This window comes from Nicrophorus vespilloides, unplaced genomic scaffold, assembly GCF_001412225.1.
Source record: "Nicrophorus vespilloides isolate i.1.1-1 unplaced genomic scaffold, Nicve_v1.0, whole genome shotgun sequence".
In the NCBI taxonomy this organism is placed as follows: domain Eukaryota; kingdom Metazoa; phylum Arthropoda; class Insecta; order Coleoptera; family Silphidae; genus Nicrophorus; species Nicrophorus vespilloides.
Window position 1 is genome coordinate 22,700 of NW_017096573.1, and position 24,400 is coordinate 47,099.

The 24,400-nt window shown below is 31.2% G+C and overlaps 1 protein-coding gene across 1 annotated transcript in view; it reads left to right on the top strand.

Moving 5' to 3' along the window:
• The first annotated feature begins 5,146 nt into the window (after positions 1 to 5,146).
• Positions 5,147 to 24,400, top strand: part of LOC108557428 (leucine-rich repeat-containing protein 24) — a 44,437-nt gene continuing 25,183 nt past the window's right edge. Inside the window, exon 1 of the mRNA XM_017913935.1 lies at positions 5,147 to 5,289. The gene's annotated coding sequence lies outside the window, so the exon portion shown is untranslated. The remainder of the gene's footprint in view (positions 5,290 to 24,400) is intronic.

The window sequence follows — 24,400 nt, forward strand, 5'->3', positions numbered from 1 at the left end:
GTTGCATCGGCGATTGACACTCTCAGCAGAAATAATGCACACACAAAATAATTAATTAAAATATTCTAAGTTGAAAAATAATCAAAGAAGATTTCTATTGATATTAATTTCTACGGGTTAGGAAGAAGTGTTTACTCTTATCGAAATTGATTGGAGTTTGTTATAGATTACATGACAATCTTGGAGAAATCAAAAAATAAATTTTATGAATACCATGTCAAAAGTTTGATTGTTTTTCTTCTTTTTCTATTGTTTTCGTGTTATAAATAACTAAAAAAGTTTGCTTAGTTCGCGTTAATACATTTGTTTCTGAAAAAACAAAAGTTGTTTCTCAATGTGTTAAAGTGTAACAAAATTTCATATCAAATTTCAATGCAAGATCAATAATGTAATGTTGGTAGAAGTTCCACCACAAACACTGCAAAAAAATATTTTGCCATTCTCGACGGATTTCGACGTCAACTCAAGCCTATGCTAATTTTCCAGGAATTCCAAAATGCATATGGAGTGAATGCATCATCGCTTATCAGTCTGTGAATACTTATCGTATTGATATTCTTGACAATTACTGGTGGGTACTTTTTACCTATGTGTTGAACATAGCCAAACGAACGCATGGAAACTGTACCGGCTATCATCAATAACTCAATTGGAGATTACAATGTACATTGTACACTCTAGAATCAAAATAAAAAATGTAAACCTATGTTACATTATGCGTAGAAATAAATTACTGAATTACACATAATTTTTGTCTTAAAACAAAAGTGCTATATTATTTTTTTGTGCTTGGACATTATAAATGAAAGGTTTTTCTTAAATAAAATCAATATTTTTTTTTTTGTTGGAGTTTGGGTAAAAATGGGTTAAAATATTTTTTTTTGTGAATGTGCATATTCAATTTATTTTTTTTGCTGATAGACGTAAATAAATACACCTAACCCCCGATTTTCACGATAGGTACGTTCATGAGAAAACGTGTAAATTGAAAAAAGTACTGAGTAAAACGAGGAATAGGTGTATAGATTATAAACCTAAACATAAAATTATAACTAACCAAAAGGAAATTTCCTTTCTTATATACAAATGGAATTTAATTGAAATATTTTATATATATAAGCCATGAACAATAAACTCAGCTATTTATTTTAATTTTTGTCATGTTAGGATTATGATTTGATAAAACTATGATTACCCGGTGCATTTTTATTTTTTTCCCCAATAAAATGAAGGTGAATTTTGTGGGAAAGAAGTAAAAATAAAATGATAAAATTCGACGGGATAAGAGAAGCCACCGGATTACGCTGTCAATATTTCATTCGGTATCGAATAAGGGATTTCCAAACATCTAGAAAACGTTTTCACTTTAAATATTATTATGATTATTATTACTATACTTAAATATATTCAGGTGGTATTTTTTTGCTACTCCCTTCCAGAATCACGTCATCTTATATGTGTGAGCGTACAAAAGAGGGCGCATGAATGCGTCGAGATTTCGAGCCGATTTCACCATTTGATGTATTCCTCCCGTGTGTATTTGCTCGAGCTTTAATAGTTTCGTAAACTTGAGCGACGGCCGGGAATATTTATTGGTAAGAGGAGAGAGAGGGAAGATATTGCAACGCCACCGCCTTTTCTACGGCCCCGGACGCCGCCCCGTCTTATGCAAACCGATGTCAGCTAAAACGTTCACCGGTGTTTCGCAAAGTTATAAAGCATTTTGTACATGCAGACGCACTTACATAAATATAGAAAGAAACAAACCTTTTTCTGGAGGATTTATGGTAACAACAACAACAACAAGAATACGAATATATTTATAAAACGCAAAACAATGTTTGAGAAAGAAGAAAAACGAACTTTCTTGATAAATGATATCAGCAATACTTTTTTTTTCTAAAACTGACGCTTCTTCTTAACCTCTTGGAATTAATAAGAAAAAATAGACAATATCAGTAATGTAATGAAATCCGTGCATATCACCTTTACACTAAAGAAAGACAACGGCCCAACCTGCCTGAAAGACTGTAATCTAGACATGCATATCAACAGAAGACTGGAAGAGAAAAAAAATTGAAAATACAATTTACAAATCTCTATTGGCAATTAGGGAAATGGTCAGATTTATCAATGGAGAATAAATTACTAATATATTAAGTAATACTGATATTAGAAATTATCCATAGGTTTAGATCAAAATGTCTAAAACATGATCAGGGCTGCATGGTTCATTAATAATAAACAAATACATCAAGATCTTCCTGTAGGTCGACTATACCAACGTTTAGTATTAGGTGCAAAGATAGGTCGTATCGTAATTCGTAATTTTTAAGATTTAGAATATAATTTCAATTGATAACTGAATTTGTCATTTGTCAAAATGAAATCTTTAAGAAAATTAACGAATTATAAATTAAAACTATTATTAACCAAAATTATGTTATTGAAATTCGAATTATGAATTGATGCATTCTTATATTTGAAATTTAAAAGTAAAATAGTAATCAGATAATGCATATTACTTAATATAGGCTTCGTGCCATCAACTTCAATGATAACTAAAATCTGATCCATTTAATAGAGTTGCGACGAAAGCGGAAACTTTATTTGCAAAGTTTTGTCTCGTGTAGTGCTCCGCTCCGCTCTCCTCTCTTTCTCTCTCTTGATATTTTCCCATGTAAATAAACCCAAAGTTTGCGAAACTATTAAAGCTCGCGAAAATACACACGGGAAGCGCACGTCAAATCGGCCCAAGCAATTTCCAAACATGCATTCCCAATGAAAAAACGAAAAAAAGAACATGCAAATAAGTCATTAAGTGCATGTAGACAATAAACTTTGTATATTGGGTGGAAACATGGGGAGGGATGCGCGTTTCGGGGTTTCCAATGTTCATCCGAGCTTACTAAAGTTTAGACCCAACCGCACCGCTTAAAGCTACCCCCTAAATATAATAGCGGTTTAATCGTAATGCGATTATCGGCAACCCCTGGATAGATAAATGTTATATTGATGCCAATAAAAGCCTTGACTCGTTCCGGATCCGAAATATGCCTGTTGGTTAGTGCTGTAGTATTGTTTTGAACGTACTGTCGTCTGGTGTAGTTTAGTTACGGAACGTTGGCAACGTTTGATGTGACGCCGAATGCGAATGTGAACATTGAATTAACATTAGGCCGTAATTACCAACACTAATCATCGATCATAATGCGCGTTCCGATAAATAATTAATTAGTATCGATTTGGAAGATGCAGATTTGCTGGACCCAACCGTAGTGTAACATGCATTTGCATCGACCAATGCACGCTTCTCATTATATTAATTAACCTCAGCCAATCCCAAACACCAAAATTACTTGCTAAGTTCTAATGTCGTGACGCTGCATTAAGATTGTATTAAATTAATTTACAGTATGCTGCTTGAGCTGATTTGTTATTATCTAAAGCGCTCTTGATTAGATTGAAATATATATTGAGATAAGTTAATAGTAATCAAAATGTATTGATAAATGTTATTGCTCTTGCTTCCATTACTGGTAAACGATTAACCAGTTTTTCCGGTAATTTCGGTATTTTTTTTGTCTCAGAAATTGAAAATGATAAAATGATGATGATAATAAAGATATTCAAGATTACGTCAAAAAATAATTTAAGAAGGAAATCTTTATAAATTGAAATAATATGCCAAAAACAGTATAATTTATCTACATTCCTAGCTATAAAATTGGTTATACATATTTATTTTCCTCCATACTATATAAAGTACTCGAAAAATATTTTCAATTTTACTATATTTTTTGTAATCGTTAACTAATAACGCTATGCGAGATGAGATTACAAAGTTTTCGATGTAGCAGAGAAGATAGCTTGTTACAAACACATTGTATCTTACAATCGAATTTCATGATTGAATGTTTGCCGCCTCCGGCACCGTCAGCAATGATGATAATAATGAGTTCTGCACGCGAATTTCAATAACTTTATTTAACTCGGTTAATGGATTGTATGCAACTCGCCTCGGGAATTGCATTTATCATACACATATATATGTATATTTGCGCATGTTTCGTACTAACTAGTTAGTCTCCATTGTCTCCTCGTTGTCTGTCTCTTTCGAAGTCTATCTCATTCGATCTCCCTCGACGAGAGCAAGACATTTTGTACTGTGTGTCCTCTCCATAGGGAAGGCATGTATTATCTTCGAAAGACTTGCTGCGAGTTTAGCTTGCCCTGCAGGAATATCTTGTATATATCTATATCCGACAGTTTGCCTCTTCCTAGATACACCACGCTGCATATCTACTATATAGATATGTAGATATGCACGCTAGCAAGTTGAAGATCCGGATCGTTCCAAAACCATCCTCCTCATCCTCGAACCGACCCCTCGACCCGATATCAACTTTGTTTCTCCAATGTTATAAGTTTAGCTGACGCCACCAGTATAATATTTTATATTCAAAGTAATATTTTTTGTCCTCCCTTGTCGCTTCTTTCTCCCTTTTTCTCTTTAAGTTGAACCCTCTGTCCTGCACGACGTCCCATTACTATGATTTATTGATACGAATATTTAAACGTTATAAAATGAAACTTTCAAACCTAATAATATCATTTTATACACTTGCATAATTCATAACTCACAGCCGTAAATCTTACGTATCCGGTCTCCATTACCTTCTGCTCTCCTTCTCTCTATTATTTATTTTCTTTTTTGTCTATTTCCGTTCAAAATTTTTTCATTTTATTTTATAACTTATATTTATAAATCTACCTGCAAAGTTTCCTCCATGAATTCCTTTACGCTCCAGTAATTGCTGCGCGCAATTATTATAAATTCGCTAGGAAAATCTCTTTCCAGTCACAAAACGGTAGCATAATTCATGCCTCATTTACAACAAGATATGTATTTTATACTGTTTAATGCATATTTTATGATGATTTGTGTATAGATTTAGTTTATATATTCTAATAAAAATCTGCAGTTTTTACAAACATTTTCTAAATACATTTTGTACATACCTAATTTAAAAAGATTTTTATTCTCTAATCTATAAATATTAATCTAATTTTAAGATTTTCATTCATCTAAATATATTTAAATCCTCGAATCTTATATTATTTTTTGCTTGTTTGTTTCAGAAAAAAACGTTGAAGAAGTTTACGCTATCTTTCTTCTATTTGTGTTCTCTGCAGTATCGATACTTAAAACGGAAATTAAAGTGCTGCAAGAAGCGCGAGATTGAAAAAGAGCGAGAGAAAAGTAGGAGTTCAAGAAAAAAACTTTTGGTATGTATCACATCAGAAGACGTCTATATTTACAATAGTTTAATTAAAGAATTAAATAAATAAAATAACAACAATTCATTTTATTCACTTCAACATGTTAATAATTGTCTATTATTAAACAATTCAATAGTATAATTATTCTTACTTACACAACAGCATACGCATATTTTTACTGAAAATAAAAATTAAATAAGTTTATTTGAAAATATCAAATTGAAAAAAACGTATTAATTTTAGTAATTAGAAAATATTTAACAGAAATATATTTTTTTCCCCTTTGGCCAGCCTATTGATAAATATTTTTACTATATGTTAAAATTTATTTATGTATAAATTGTACTTTTTTTTCTTCTTCTTATTTATTAATGTTTGGCCAATAAATTATTATTATTAATATTTTTTTTTATTATTAGTGAACAATGTTATAAAAAAATATATTATTAATGAATCTATTTTTGTATCATTTTCGAATTGGTTATAATGATGCGATAATTGATTTGTGCATATAAATATATATCATGAGGTAGGCAATAATTCGAGACAATGTTGTCGCAGCTCCATTATAAATTGTTTATTCAATATCGGGAAATTCATTAGCAATTGAACATTCAGCTGTGTCAATTCAATGAAACAACAGCAGAAACAAAATCAACAAGAAAACAACCACAAAGTGGAACATGGCGAAATTTGCTAATTGAATAATATTCGCTTTAGTAATAATACGGAAAATATATATATAACTTTGGATCGCTTTAAAAAGAAGAAAAATGTATAGGGTCTGAGGGACAATACAAAGGAACGGTACCGGAAATTAAAACGGGAAAACGAATTCGCGAAAGGTGATTTTAATTCCTGGTTTTTCCCCTTCTCACAATCATCTTTCTCCCAGACCAAAACAAAAGAAAAAAACGTGAATATCCCGGGACGATGGAGAAATAAAGCAATTTCCTTTGCTCGTTCCGTTCTCGTTATGAATTATACGTATATCTGTATAGAATTAAATGAAAATTGCTACTGTTTTTATCGCTTTTGATTCGGGATAATTGATGATATTCAACGGATTATGTGTTTCGTTCATTTTCTTCATTCAGTTTGAAATTAAATTCAATCTACTTTCAATACTATTGACGAGAATTTTAGAGAAAATTGTGTCAAAGAGTCATCGCGTTTAACGAATTTTTAAAATTACTTAATGAAAAATTAATACTTTGATAATTATTTATTAACACTAACACATTACTGCGATTTTGTTTTGTTTCTAGTAGCATAAATAAATAATTAGCAAAATAAAAAAAGAACTATAAAATTAGTCAAAATTCCATTTTAAAAAATTTTAGAAAATTTCACGAATAAGAATCAACAGTAATTATAAAAATTACTTTGGTTATTTATATTTTTTTTCATTTTCATTAAATCTAACATTTTTTTATGTCGTAATACTTTTATTCACAATCCGTTCATTCACATTGAGTAAATTTTAGATAGCAGTTGACATTAAATGGATAAGCTTTCCCGGTGGATAGTTACCATTATGATGATTTTGAACATTAATAATTACTTAAATATATATACTAAATCTAGTGGTTTGTAACGCTTCAGCCTGTTTGTGGTTTCACTGTTATCGAGTAGGCCAATAGCCAGAACATTAGTATGTGACTCCATAGAGATCTTGGTATCTACTACAAAATGTTGGTATTTTATGCTCGACCATATCTATATGAAGATCTTTATGTATTTGTTTATTCGAACCATGGAGCACTAATAATATTTCTTATGCATTTTTGACTGGAACCTTTTTATAATTTGTATGTTCGATTTAGTGGCCGTACCCCACAATTGGATAACATACGTCCATACTGTGTGTTCTATAAGTATTTTTTTGCACTGGTAATTCCGACCATTTCCCTAGAACCCAGTAGAGTTCTCTAAACTTTATTTCTAATTGCTCCCTCTTAGCCTGAATGTGATCTTTTTGGTGATTGTGATATGTCTAAAAAGGCAGCCGAGCAGTATATTTTGCTTTCCAGATATTGGTAGATGGTATTCACTATTCTGTTTACTTGCTCTATTGTGCCGTGTTTGCAACAAAAGCAAAACTTTTGACAATATCGGTAGAAGACTTATGGGTCTGTACGACTGGATTTCTGCGACAGGTTTTCCTGACTTAGCTATTATTATAATTTGTGCGACTTTCCACTGCGCTGGAATGTTTTAATTTCCTTTGGGCTTATTGGTTTTACAAGAATTGAAATGGACGTTTGAAATGGAGAAGATAAAAAAAACTTGAACTTCCTTATTTTCTTCCATTCAGACTTGCGCTGGAAGTGGTAAAATATAACAATGATTTAATAAAGTCTTAAAATAAGTAGAAGCAAAAAAAAATATTTTAATTCGATTTTTTTTTGTGCTTTCTTCCCTCGTCGTTCGAAAGACGATTACAAATACTTTTTCTCTATATTCTCAGCTCCTAAATTAAGTTTGTACTGTTTTTCCGGGCTTGAGTTTCCCCAGTTTTTTGCCAATTGTAAGTGTTGGGTTTAGCATTCATTATGAGAATGTAAGAGAAAGAGAGAGAAATGTTGGGTCCTCGAATTGTTTCCACAATTTCCATTGTAGGTCGTCGGCTGCTGGGGGCATTAAAAAACTTTATGCATACATCGTAAATATCCCTCTTGCTCTTTCGTTTCTAAGAGAGAAAAACTGCTTTTCGGGCTGCACGAAGCACAAACAGTTTTAAGAGAAACGAAAAGAGAAAAGGAGAAATTTTGAGTTGAATTACGGGGCGGCTGGGGCCAACCAGTATAAATATAAACCTGTGAGGGGAAAACGGAGGACTCCTGACTTATAATACATTTCAGTCGCGATACTTTTTCACGCGAAAAGCGGTCTCCTGTGTGCGTTTTCGGGTGGTCGTTATTAAAATCCTCCGGAATATTTTAATTTACCAGAAGACACGGCGAGAATATTATATGCTCCGTTTTTTACCGCTTTATTTATTTACTTTTGTCGGGTTGCGCTTTTGTTTTCTCGCCCTTAGGATATTTATGCGCTGCAAACTTTTTCATTTTCAGCGGAACCTAAATAAACCCCCGAGAAGCATCTAGTAAGCTATCATCTCTTTGTAAAGATCATTTGTTTTCACAATTTCCTAAAGACAATGTAATTATCAATGCAGTTTTGTTTTCCTGGGCTGTATCCAAGCTATATGTGACATTAATATACAGACTCCATAAACGTTACAATTTTATTTGGATATGGTTCAGTTTATAATTGTGTACTAAAATTTGATATTTTCTTAAAATATATGGAAAAATACCAATTACAATATTTGGAAAAGTATACATCATAATTATTGTAATATTTTCTTATTTAAGAACAAAAAAATTAAATCTTAATATCATTAATATTTTAACAAATTATGTTTTTGGCAATTATTTTCAATTGAAATAATTACATTTAATTTAGGAATAAAAACAATATTTATGAAATTTTTACGCATATTTTATGAATTTATTTATTATTGGAATAATCACGTTCATTTATTTTTCTGGAAATTATTTTCAATTTTAAAAAATACGGTTGATTTACGAAAATAAAATTAATATTTACAAATATTTGACGAAATATTTTTTAGTTGTAATAATCACGTTTATTTTAAGGAACAAAATACTAAATTGTATGGAAATCTCAGTAATTTTCTAATTGAAAATGTATACATGTTTAATTTAAGAAAAAACATTGGATTTTTGTAAATTTTCTACAAAATGTGAAAAATGTATATATTTAAATTATATGGGAAAAATGTTTAACGAAAACTATATTAAATACATACTAATCCATTTTATTTGCCGCCGGATCGGATCCTGGTCAAACTAGGCCCTTTGTGAACACTATCGGTACTTGCAGAAATAGGGTCCATCACAGATTGACGACGTGAAATGAACGACGTTCTTGCATATGGACTTTTAGCCAAGTCTCGATGGACAATGACAGTGTTAAGGATAGCAGCAGATTCACAGTGAAAGGAAAGAGTGGAATCGCAGATCATCTATATACTACTGATAGTCATCATAATGATAACTATCCACCGGGAAAGATTATCAATTAATGTCAATTGCGTTCTTAAAGTTACTCAATGTTCACATTAATGAACAGATTGTGAATAAAATTATACGATATAAAAAAAAATATATACATATTTAATTGAATTTGAATTACTGCTAAATTGTGTCTGATAGAAATTAATATAACGTTCGAGAAGAGGAAATTATAATTATTATTGTTTGATTAAATGCATTTGGTAAAGGATTCATACATACCTGAAAGAGAATACCTTACGTTTTGTTTGGGTTCCTAACCCTTGCGTTATGTTGTGGGAACGGATGATAATGAAGCTATTTATTATGAGTATGCTCTAGGAAGCTGTGGATATTATATATAAATATATGTATATGAGAGAGAGGCAGAGAGAGAAATGCGGATTTGGCGTTGAATGAGTCCAGTTAGTGGGGCTTTAATCGACGATCGGACGGGATATGACCGAAACAATGGACCGACGTAATGCATTACTGGAAGTTCATGTTCCACTATAATTAACGCTCGGCCACAACACGGCGCATATTAGAACGTAATTGTTTACTGGCCCCGACGATACTTAAAACTGCCGCAATCTAATTAAATAATTAACTAATTAAATTAAATCATGGAAGTCGGCATCGTGCAAAAAAAACTAAGAAAAATATTGGACTCTTAAGCCGTAGAGCCCATGGATTAAGGATGGTTCATGAAGAGGAAGTGATGTCTTTCTCGTGTCACAAAGACAACGTAAACTCTTTAAGACGAAAATTCAGTTTAATTGTTGTTATATCCTTTGACATGCAATTACACACGGAACGCATCAAATATCCGTAGCTATGTGTGCTGTTACTCTACAGTTACACTACGAGTTTGCACGGATGTGCGCAAATAGCACAAACATAAACATTTAATAACTATTTTTAATGAATTTAGTTTTAAGTACAGTTAGAATTAAGAAATTTTAAATAGTAAAATTGATATTAGTTGAAACATTATCGATAGAAGAAGTTGTAACAAATAGGGTTTATGCAATAACAGACTCTTTAAAAACGGTTTTTTAATCTTAACATTTCTACAAAACCGTTTTAAACTATGTTTTTTATGCTTTTAGAAAATAAGGATAAAATAAGAGAAAGCATTTTTCTAATTTATTTTCTTTGTTCAATCGTTGTGTAGATTTTATAAATCAAGGAGGACTGTTACTAACCTGTTTGTCTTTTCTCTTCAATTCTTGGCTCTACAGAATACATTACAATTAGTTTCAGATATTTTTTTTTTCAATTCACCTAATAAAAATTCAAATATGCCTTGTTAATAAAGTCGCATCTTCAAGCCTCAGCTACAATTTTCGAATACTGTTCTTCGTACTATAGGAGAAGCATCAGTGTCATTGAGTGCACAAAACACAGTATTTTCGAATTAAATCAATTTCTTAAAAAAAAACGGTTTTGAAAAACCTGGTTTTAAAAACCAACAATCGCTAGTCTGATTTATAATGCCTGATCATTATAAATTTTGCCAAAAATATACTTATGTGAATTAATAAAATACAATCGATAGATAGCGTGGTGGTGAATGTATCACAAAATGCAATATTCTATCAGTTATGGTGGCTCTCATTGCAGACGGTTGTTTGCAACCAACAGATAAATTATCTTTAAGCAGATAATTGCAATCAATTTGGCTTCTACTTCAGAGCGAATCAGAAAATTGGAAATTTAATTGAGGGCCCTGCCGATAGATGACGCTTCACTTAAGCCAGCGGAAGACCCAATTAACCTACGACCGCCGATTTAGGTCCAATTAAGTTACGTTTGATGTGCGTAACGCATCGGCGGATTTGTAACGCAATTATCCTTGATCTTTTATTATCTCTTTTTTTTTGTTTGACTCCATAAAAAGCGCACTGTTTTCACTGGTGCGAGTGCATCGATAATTGAACGTTGTGCATTTTTTTTTATGTTGGAATATTGCGTATCGCATCGCTGCGCCAAAGCATTAGTTTTGTATAAAATAAAATGGCAACAATTAAATATGCGAATAAAAAATGGTATAAAGTAAAATTCCGATGGTCGAAATAGTTGTTGTAAAGTTGATTTTTTTTTTGTTTAATGTGGATGGAGGTAATTATGATGATTGTTTTCGTTATGTCGAGTGAGTAAAGTGCACATACGGCCGCGAGTTTTGCAATAACGATGAGTGGTATAGTGGGGATTACCCCTGCGGCTCTCGTACTTTGCATGATAATACGTGGTTTGGCGTCTCGGATTCCGGTCGTAATATGCAGGGTAAAATTGCAGAAACAAAGGGCGCTCGAGATATCAGTACCTGGGATTGTTGCAGTCTCGGTACTGCTGCTGCTTCTGTTGTACCTTGTTTCATATATGTAGCAGTAATTAAACTCTTTCTGTTGAGTCAGTCGAGTGCAACCGCAGCCAGCAGCCTGAGGATCCTGATAAGAGTCCTCTGCACTCTCTAATTGCTGCTGGCTGCTGCTGGGGTGGCCCTTCATAACCACCCTCAGACCCTTATCCCACCCCCACGTGTACTCCCCGCTCTCTTTTACCGCAACGTCACCGCACCCTCAAACACACTTAATATTTTGCGAGAACGAAAATTTTCTGATAATAAAAGGACTTTGATTTACTGCTGCTCGCGAAAAACGCTTCGGAGACTTGGGGAACGAGAGAAAAGGAGATTATGTACAAGAGAGACTCTTCACAGAGCTTTTCCTACTTCTCGAAATTGGGCTCCAAAATGACCCAATTATTTCTAAATTTAGGTTTGGTACAGCAATCAATACTGCAAACAAACACCACTAACGATCTTCGCAATTATTAGCCAATTAATTTTGACTCTCATAGAATCAATATAAATGTTATAAATATTAACATTATTAATTTTTAAAACTGATTTGTTTTCTGTTAAAACAAATTAGAAAAGTACAAATTATTTCAGTTATAATTTTGAAATAGGTAAGAAATTACACAAAACATTAGCGACATTGAAAAACTTAAAAAATATTTGTTTTCAATAAATTCTATTTATTTATTTGCTGGATGTCGACTAAAATTCTAAAATTCTTCTAAGTTTCATTATTTCATAAATGAAATGAAATGTAAAATGAAAATTACGAATTAATTTATATATATTGTTACATTAGTTCTATTATTATTCTCTTTCGAATACGTATATTTAAAAATTTGGAAGTAGAACAGTATTTTAAGATTATATTTAAATTTTGAGTGGCTCATAAGTGATAAGTAAGCATTCCGTTGCGCTCATCTGCCTTAACGATCCAGATTTCTTTCTGTGTGGGTATTTATGCTAGTATAGATCCCAGAATCATAAAGCAATGAACTACTAGTTTTTAGCTTTGGGATTTTCAATTTTAACAATTTTGGTACGTCCGTTTAGCCGCAGATCTGAGATGTAATTACAATGATAATGTTGAAGTGGAGGTCAAAGGCAACGAATATGAACTATTATGAATTCTGGTGCGGCTATAACGAAATAACCTGAAGATTAAGGCCTCCTTCCATACAAACGGCCAAGCAAGACCAGTTTCTATGAATTACAGCGCAAAGCATTAAACCTCTCCGTCGGATTCTTTGCTGCGAAGCGCGCAATTTCCACAAATCGATGGGAGAAAGAGGAATTTCGAGGTCCGTTGAAGTCAATACATTTCAGTACATGTTTGGAAGAAAAAAAACGCATCATCCATCAATCAGCAATCCCGAACATTCCTATCCGAACGTAGAATCGGGGTCGCTTTTCATTTGGTTCGGAAGTCAAATGAATCGGATAATATTATCCAAGCGAAAACTTCGAGATTCACTTCGAATTCGGATTTTAATTGTTACCGGTGATTTCGTTCCTGAATTTTGATTTACGTAACCCCATTTTAGGAACGGCTCTCGTCTCGCCCTTTGGCGCTGCTCCTACTAAACTGACAACGATTTCGTTCCGCTTCCAAACGCCAAGTCCTGCTACATTATAGAACGCTCGATCGATGCGTCCTGCAACAAAGAAAGTTTCCTCGGTGAAAGACTTTAAACTGCTGCAGCATTACATCTTTCCGCCTACTCGGAGATAGCAAATGCTATTAGGATAATAAGTGCAGACACAGTTACTGCAATACACAATTTTACCCATAATTTTAGTTGCACACTTCAAATTGAATTGCACTAAACAGCGTTTATCATTTTCCATTTTATTTTCTTGATCTTGAATTTCCACATAGTTACTAATATGGTACTTAAAATTTAGTTTATTAACTTTTCAAATTCATTTCTATTAATGTCATAATTTATTTTTTTGATAATTTATAATAAAAGTTTATCAAGTAAAATATAAATTCCACTTATCGTTAATACACAAACTATCAAATTTGACGACCCACACCTTGATTCCCAATTTTCCAAATAGATAGAAACAAACGTTTAATTAAACACCCAAAATTAATGCAATCCTTTCAACTTCCCTCTTCTATTTAAGCAGTTAAATTGATGCTGCTTTATTCACCTGCAGGGAGCGTTAATCTCAATTTCCGTAAACTTCCCATCCGCAAAAAGCGGATTTAAAATTTTCTATTGTTGCGGAGCAATTTGAAAGCGAAGTGTTATTATTAATTATAATGCGGAGATTACGTCGCCCTCCGGCTTCTTCATTTTCCCACCCGCCGTGCGAATACGATCAATTATTTATTTCTCTTGATACATACAATTTTCCGGTTTCCATTAACCATTTTCCTTCCACGCGCAATACTACGCCCATTGAATATGTCCATTCCCGACATAATTCCACTCAAATTCAACGAGAAATACACTTTATAATTAATTAAAAGAAAATGCTAATTATTTTTGAGTTACGATTTAAGCAATTCAATTATTTAATTTTGATGCATATTTTTTCTATTTCTTTAATTTCCTTTTATATTTAACATCATTGATTGAAATAAGTGCACTTAATTAACTCTGGAAATACAACTAAAAAGAGAAAATAATTTTCGAGTTAGAAATCAAGAAATAAGATAATATAATGCCGGTTTTACCGATAATCTTATCGAAATTACAGGTAAATTTTAATAAAAAATTTCGGTAATTTTGGTAATTTTAGTACAATTGGCTATAGAAGCTTTAAGTCTATCTGACTGTATATTATTTAATTCCGAGGCTATAAAATTATGATATTATCTGCGTAAAATATTACTCTAAGCATAGAATCAAAATATGATTGATGTTTCCATCAGAATTTAGATTTTTTTATGTAAAAGTGTATTTGTTTATTGTCTTTTTGTTAATGTATTATTTATTTCGTAATATTTAATCGCCCTTTTGCACACAAAATGGTCAATTTATTTTTTAAATTTCTACTAGTAAATTATAACTAAAAAAAAATGGTACTTATGCAACTCAATAATTAATAAATGTCTTATAATTTAACAGCATTTTTTTTAAATATAACTTTAGTATTCAGGACGTGTCTTAATAAACATTTTTTATTGAGTTCAATAATGGAATCGAGTTTGTTATTATTTCCGCGAAATCGAAAAACGTTGCACCGAAAAACGATTATATAAATAAGCGAATAGATGGCGGCAATCTCGAGTCCCGCGCGTGCAATTTCCACAGTTCATTTCCCGTTATTTTCCCTTCGTCTTTGATACGTTTTCTATTACATTTTTTTTGCGTTCATCCTGTATCGCACCGTAATGTGATTGCAAATATTTTGGAGGGGTTGAAACTTCCTTTATACGCGCGAACGGAAACGAATAAATTCGCGGATTATTAGGGGGCGGAATTAAGGCGATTTTCCATAGAAATGGAATCAAGTTTGCCAGTCACGTCCGGATGCAACTCGGTCTAAGAGGGTGCCTTGGCTCTGACCTCCCTTAGGTGCAGACTGCTGTAACGACTTTAACACAAATGAGCACAAACACAGTTACGACCGTGTTCCATTTCACTTCACTGTATAAAATGTTTAAAACGCTCCATTTTATTTGCATTTTAAAGCTGTATCCGCATAAAACACGGTTTAGGCCACCCACAACGCACCGAAGAACAGCCGAAAGTGTGCAAACAATGTCACCGGAAACTGTGTTTATATTTTTACCTCTCGCACTCACCTGTACCAAAAAAAAGCAAATTTAGTCTTGAAGCTATTTCGGTTAATTTTATGAAAATTTCATTTTATTACGGGAAACTGCGCTCGCAAAACAAGATTTAATTTGCGTGATATTTGCATAAATATGCATTTTTCAAACGTTACATTTCCAATTACGAAATACGCACGGCAAGCGCAAAAACAACCAAGCAACCGGCAAATTAACCAAACAAAACGCCGCAAAAAGTTTTTTTTTCTCTGTGTGTGTGTATGTGATTTTCAAGCAAATTATACAATAAAGGTAAACATAAAATGTAATTATCTGACCTATTTACAATGCTTTATTTTTTTTACTATTATTCAGATATTTATTTTTAGAAACATTCGTTTAAATTAAATATTTATAGGACATTTCAATATCATTAAAATTGTTTTAGTTTCAAAAGCATTGACATAATCTTACCTATATAAAAACTAATGTAATCTAACGTTAACATATCTTCAAATAAACTAAGCTTACTCTACGGTAATAGTACCCAATCTTACATAATCATAAACAGCTTTATCTATCGTAATTTACCATAACGAAAAGATTACCTTATACTAAAATAACATAACCTTACATGATTATAACCTAACTTTATCATACATTAATATTTTGTAACATAGCATATGCAAATATAACTTAACTTAAATTAACATAACTCAGCCTTGTGAAAAAAAGAAATAACTGAAATAAATTAATTAAACCTTACCTATTCTTGCATAAGTAAAAGAGATCCTTATATTGAAACAACTCAATCTTAAATGATTACAATCATACAATTATATATGGTATATACAATTATATAACCTTACTCGAATATAACTAAATATAATTTTACATTACTATAACCTAATATAAATTAACCTAACCAATCTATCCTTATTCAAAAATAATATAACATTATCTTACACAAATAGAACCTTATCTAACCTTAGATAAAAATAGCTTTATGTATCGTAATCTAACATAATCAAAAGATAACTTACTCTTGCATATATTGTAACATTACTTTATGCAACTAACATAGCCTCACATCTATATTCTTTTAGATAGAACCTATCCTTACATCAGTGGTTCTCAATATTTCGTATTTCGCGCCCTCTTAAATAATTTTGCGCCCCCTGTATAACATAAGATAAAATGATAGATTACAGTAACCCAATATTAGTTATTACATCTATACCCTTCAAAAGTTTTATTTTAATTATATTTAAAATTAATAAAAAATATGTCTGAAACCTTGTCTTCTTAATTTATTTGACGTCAAGTTTCGGCACGCCCCACAGTTCAAGAACCGACGCCTTAAACTAATACATTGTAACATAACATTACGCAAATATAAGTTAACTTAACCTTACATTAGTATAATATAATTTAACCTATATGTAATCTATATTATGTTACAGAAATGGAAACTAATCTTAAAATAACATAACTTATTAAAAGATAACCAAGAGATTGTATCAATTTTAATTTCATAGAGATATATGCTTCTATATATGAGTTCGATGTTAAATTTATAGAAAGCCAGTCCGAATAAAATAAATTATTTCGTAAAGTCCTGAAGAATCGATCATGAATGCTGGTAAAAGTTTTTACGTGACAATTAAAAAAAAGAGTGGCTTTTATACACGGTAAATTAAGCTGCGGATAAATTTATAAAAATGTTCCATTTACATGAATCAGGCTTTGGGCTTAATCAAGGAACAAACAAACAATCGGACAGAAATCAGAACTAAAAAATAACATGCACAACATTGTAATCCGGATTATTATGAGTGCGTACAGAATATATCGAAACCGCAGTAATTTTATAACAGAAAAGCGAAATTCGTTACAGGTTTAAACTGGATTTAGCAATGTTTCGAAAAGAGATTTGTGCGCCGCCGCTTCCCGGATTTATATAAATAAATAAAGACTAATTAAATGCCGAATAAATATTCGTAGTTGTAAAAAACAAAAATCGAATTATTAAAAAAAAAATGTAAAGAAAATGCGTAGCGTCAAAGCTAAGCATAATTTTCACGCTGATGCAAACGTATCGAGTTGCACGTTAGAACATACACAGTATATTCTTATAAAGCAATCATAAATAATAATGAAATGAAACGGGATGAAGGACGTATTGTGTTTCCTATTAAAAATGCGTTTGTATTTTTTTTCAATTTTGTTGTTTTCATCATTTTATTTTCTGTCTCTTTTGCATACATTGAAGTCACGAAATAAGAGAAAATGTCTTGATCAAATTTCGTTTCGTTAAATTGGACGATGATTCCAAGGATAATAACAAAGCGCGCGTAATTTGAATTTTCTTTAATATTCGTCGGTGCGGAACGCTTTTTGGTCCTCATCTCCTTCATTCTAAAACAGTAAATAATTACTAATTTCATTGGCTTCGCATTTGATCTTTTTTTGCAAAGTAAATGGTATTTATGTAATTCACAGTTGGCAATAATGTATAATAATAATCTCGATGTTGTTGTATTTTTTTCGGTCTGGCGTTTGCGAATTTTCAGCAGAAGAAAATGGAATTTGCGATTAAAATTGAAATTAATGACGACAATATCCGTCGATGTGGCACTCGATGGCGCTTTAATTACGCAATTACGTTGGCCAAATGGGCCCCGGCTGGGATATATACATATACACGACTATAATATATTTCGCACTCATTAATTATGCATCGTCCGGCCGCGCTGCGAAACGGATGGAAAAAAAATATCGTTATTTTTTTGGTTTCAGTAAAACAACGAGAGAGAGAGAGCAGAAAACAATTTACAAACATGCAATCGAATAAACAGAGTAGGCGACTCGAAACTGGACATGTTACACAACCTTTATAATTAGTGTCGTAATAAATCCTCTCCTTGTTAGTTAATGATAATGAGATATCAATAAAACTAATACCATAATAAAAAGATAATCGAAGGATTTATATAAAAAATATATTTAATCAAATGATAGAAAATAGTAAAATTGAGGTATTAAATATTTTTAAATGTACTTACAATAATTTTATAGAAATATTTCTGAAAAAAAGATAATTGTAATGGAGTTGCAAACATTCTAATTTAAATTAAGAAAGAAAAAATGGAAATTAAATTATGTAATTAATTATTAGTTACAAATGTAAATCGCAAGTTTTCTTTCGTTGTATTAAATTTGTATATTTCAAAGTCCTTTTTAAATTATGAAAATGTTTTTATTTATACAAATTATTTCCGAAAAATTGTGTATTAAAATTTTATAATCTTAAAAACTATACAGAATAAACTATAATAGATATTGGAATAGGGATAGTGATGCTTTAATTTGATAAGGATATTTAGATTTCTGTAAATAAGGATTGTGGAGAGAAAATAAATATTGGTCTTTTTGGAAATAAATTTAATGGAAAAATATCTTAAGTATGAAATTAGTACTAATTAAAATTAGAATTTTAATATTGAATACAATGAGAAATATTCATTTTAAACTTTTTTTTGGCAAAATAATAATTATTTAATGTATTTGGATTTATGTTAAATATTTACAAAATATTAAATTTTTACTTATGAAAAAATAAGAAAGTAATTAATATGAATTAACTTTCAGTACTTTAATCGCAGTTAGATAAAAAAGAGCAACTATTGTGTTGGTAAGAAAGTAATTTTAACTTGTTCTTCTGTCACTTTTAACTTGTTTTAGAAGCCAATTGAGTAATTTTGCTGGTTCCAGGAAAATTATTCTAAAACTATTTGTTAAAAATGTTCGAGTTGATTTCTTTGTAAAAATCTATTCCTACGCAGATTTCTTTTTTATAATACATACACGTTAAATATATCTCTCACAACAATTGAAAATAAATGGACTCGTTAAGAATCTCGATTTTAGCATGAATTGAAAAGATCCACTTAAAAATTAACAATAAATATTTGCAATATCCATCTCAAACGTAATGAAATCCTTACTTTTTTTAAACAAATCATCGCTGTTAATTAAAAATTGATCATCTCCAATAACAGATCAAATTACATCGAAAGCTGAAATGCATCAAAACGATAATGTTATCAATTTGGTGGCATTCAAAATTTATTGTGTATTTTGAGCTGCATTTCAAGGAACCAAATCGTGTTCTAAACACTATAAATTCTCACACATCTTTGGTAACTGAAAAATTATTGAAGCTACGTTGGAAAGTAATATCGCATCTCTAATATAACCCTATCCCTGCATCATTAGATTATCATTTTTTTCAAAGTTTGCAAAATTCTTTAATTTGTAAAATTTTCATTTATTATGATGACTTGAAATCGTTTGTTCTATGAGTGGAATCACGATGTTGCTAGAAAGATGACAAAAGGTCATCAGACAAAATGGAAAATATATATTTAATTAAAGTTAATTTTTTATATACTTTTTTTTACTTCAAACAGATTTAATATGCAACAGATAATTAGAGGGTTTTTAATGGTAGAAATCATGTTTGATTATATTTTTTGCCATCAAACAAATGAATATATTTAAATGAATATTGTAAATATTTGAAATTAAAAATAAATCGTTTGCTTTTTCACAGGGTGGGCCAACTTCGATTGACTTACGTAAAATACATATAACTTTTGTAATTGTATTTCTTTTAGATTTTCTTTTCTTAGATAAAAGTAGAGTTTATTAGAATTTTTTTGATATAAGTGTGGAAAATAATATCATTTAAATGATCTCTATTTTCTTGTTGACAGGTGCATTTCTGGCTCCAAATTTGTTAATTCTTCACGAATATTTCATTAAATTTGTTGTTTATGGTTTACACTGGTAAACCATCCCCATAAAAAAAAATCAAGTGTCGATATCGTGAGAACGCGGAGGAAAAGCGAAATCTGATTTTTTCGAAATAATTCGGTCACCGAATTCATTGGCATATATAAAGCAATTTTCTGAATCACGTGTTAACAATTTTTCGGCTAATGGGATTTTGTATAGAAACATCTTCGAAACAAGTTTCAATATTCTTTTTAGCGATGTTCATTGCGAACAGTACGATGAAAATTCCATTGTTGACGATCACATACTGCACCCCGTTCCTAAAAATGGTTGATTAAATTTCTAATCATGTTTGCACTGGGAGCTGTTGGAACATTAAAATATGCACGGTATTTTTTGTAATAATACATCGTCGGGAAATAAGATAAAATTCTATAATTTTCACCAGTTCTTGCAATAAATATGTAGCCATTATAAAATGTCTTATATTTATAATCTAAAATAAAAATAAATAAAAACTCAAAAGTTATAAATTTTTTAAAATAGTCAGTCCAAGTTGGCTCCAAGTCTATATTTTTGAGCGAGATTGGAAAAATGTACTTTCTTTTAATATTTTTCGTTTTAAATATTATAGCTTGAATATAACAAAACAGAAAAAACTGTTTTTGGTATTTAATTAAAAGCTCGCTCTTAGTGCAACACAGTAACTAAAAAATCTGAAATATTTTTCGATTAATTTGGGAGGGCGTCTCGGGACAAATATCCCTCACCATTATTTAATATATTTTTTTCTCTCGCACTGTAGTAAATTCTTGGGTCTCGCAAAAATTGGGAAAGTTTAGAGCGCACACCGTTAATTAAAAAAGAGCAATGAACAAAACAAAGTGCAACGTGGAATCCGGAAGCAAAATGTTAATTAACTAATGGACGGTGAACCTTTTATCTGTCATTCACTCTGTGTGTTCGACGCACGAAGAAGATGGAATGGAGATTCCAGTCTATTTGCGGATGAAAAATCCTCTGTTAATAATTATAAAAAAATATGTGAATCGATTTCGAGGAAATTAATACAGAAATAGAGCTTAATTTATTTTGTATAGCAACGTTAATTAATTTTATAACACGAAATAGCGCATATAAATAATTCCAAGCGAAATTGCGCTATTTACAAGTCAATGCGTTTCGGTAATCACAAAGAAGTTGTAAGAAAATAAACTTTGAAAAGCGATCGTCTTGAGTCTCATAATGAAAGAGCTTTCTCATGTTTTTTTTCTTTTATGCTATTTTCTCACATATTTTTGTTGTTCTGGTTATGAAATGAATTAGTGGAGTATTGAAAGGAATTGATACACTCCGGTGTTAAGGTACACGAAAACAATTGAAAACAAGTAACCTAGCAACGGGAAAAATATTGAAGTACCTACTTTGATCTTGCGAAAAGGTCTCGTTAGAAGACAAGAAAGGAGAGACAAAGATGGTAAAAAAGAGAGTGGAAGGGAATATAGTCTTTCTAGGGAATTATTTCGCTCCGGCTAATTCCCTGCTGAAATGAAATGAAAGTCAACGAATATCGTTTTGGAATATTATCCAGCAGTTTTCGCCCCTCTGCTAACATCAAATGGTTTTAACATTGTTGAAATTAATTAAAGTAATTTATTTGTTACATTTATTATATATTTAGACATGTTAACAAATAACCAATACATTTCTATTAATTAAAAAAAAATACTCAAGGAATATCAGTGGTGACAGTTTTCGAATAATGAAAGAACAACAGAAGAGAAAAGAAATCATGCACAAATTAGAGCAAGAATTAAGAAACACCAGGCCAACCAACATGACATCAACAAATAATAAAACAACAAACAAATAGACAAGAAATAAAACTAATAAAATCACCTCATCAGCAAAATACACGATCGCAACAGATACATCAACTACATGATAATAAACAGCGATCTATTATGAAAAACTTTGAGTATTATAACTAAAAAACGTTAAATGGAAATAAGTATCAAGCAGAAATAATTGATATTTTTTAACTGGATTCTTAATGAAAACCAATATAGTAAGAAACAAATATTTACAATCACTTATAATAAAGAAAATTAACAAAACAACAATCGGATGATAAACAGAATCATAATCGATAATTATAAAAAATGTCGGAGAAGATTTTGGATGCCAATATTATTGATACACTTATAAATACTGAATTGATGTTAAGGTATCAACACTGTGAGTGATTAGATAATATTGTTTGGAGGTGTCCAAACAGACCACATCAATCGATAAAACCTAATAAAAGAGAAATAATTCAAAATCACACGGTCGCAAGATATACCGAAATGATTATTAATGGCATATTTTATTTAAAAGATGTTATTTAACTGTATTACTTAACAAAAAAAAGGTATTTCTAGTAGCAATCTCATAAAATTGATCTGTATTCATAATGTTTCTTCTGGGTCGCATACGGCCGATGGCCCACGGGTGGGACAAGCCTGATCTAAACCAAAATTAATAAAAAATTGAAAACAAAATATTTTAGAAATATCTGCAAATTTGTAGATTACTTGTTTTGTGATCAAAATCTATGAAATATACAAATTATAATTTACACCAATATAATTCAAATAGACTAGAATGTCATCAACATTGGCTTATGGGACAGTTTCAAAGTGCTTCCACCTTGGATTCGACCCAGATTCGAGCGAACACAATCTAATGCGGCCGTTTGACGTGAGTGCCAAAATCGTGGTTACAGACGCTTCTGTGATTAGAACTGTCGGATTAGCGGTGAAGGCCCAGAAACTAGAGGATTCTCCACATCGAATAAAACCACTGTTCGGAATCAATGGAGTGAACATAGAAAATATTACGTGTAATTACTCTCCACAACAATTGTACTAACAACTATAATTGTAATTAAATCGGATTATGCGGCGATCATAATTGAAACTAATTAATTGTAAATAATTCCATCGCAATACATAATTGCGTATCAACAATGAAAAAAACGGTTAATACCATCAAGTCGGTTTTTGTTGCCACGGCGACTGTGGATAACGGTGAATTAAGCGCGTCGCGAAACCGTTTCTCATGCGTCTAGCGTTTAATATTACGTTTGCAATTATTTCCTTCTGACGTTAACAGTTTTACGTCTGCGAAGTCGTAATTACGCGGCGCGACGGTAATTGCGATGCAGCGTGTTTCATAATAATTTTCCGGTAGTCGTGTGTCGTCGCAGCGTGAGTTAATTCGCTTTGTTAAATTCAAATGGACCGTCTCCAGATATTTTCACGGATTTATGGCCGCATTACACGTTTTTCGGAACGCCTTTTTGGCTCGTCCGATCCGACTGGAAACGCGAACAAAGAGCGTCGATGATGAATGCTGCATCCAACAGAATCCATTAACATAATACACTTCTTATGCATTCTAAGCGAAATGAAGAGATTTGCGAGATTTGTCAGTAGCCTTTAACCTACTCGCTACTTGTAAAGTAACGCATTCAAATTTTTCTTATTTTCTAAAAAGTTGAGCTAACTATCTCGATTTTTAAATTTAATTTCGGTTGATATTAATTGCATAAACAATTCCGGTGTATAATTACATTTACTATGTTTTTGAATTTTAATAATAATTACTTAAATCTATATACTAAATCTAGTGGTTTGCAACACTTAAGCCTATTTGTTTTTTCGCTATTGTCAAGCAGGCCAATAGCCAGAAGATTAGTATGTGTGTCTATCTTCGAATCTGCTACTAAACGCTGGTATTGTATACTCGACCACATCTATATGGATGATATTTAATATTTATATAAAAAATATTTGCTATATATAGAAGGTAAAACAGAAGTCCTAAAAGTCATTGTAACAACCCTGATTATATGACTGATATAAATCGTTGTATTCATCTTCATTTTTTACTTAAAACATTCTATTTTCCAGATATGATTTTATTATTTAAAAAGAATTATATGTTTATCTTTATTTTATATAGCAAACCGAGATGTTATACTTTATCAATGCTTGAGATATGTCCAAAAGGGTAGCCGAGCAGAATGTTTTACTATCTTGGAATAAAAATAATTTAAGTTAATTGAAGCATTACACATATTCATTACTTGGAAAG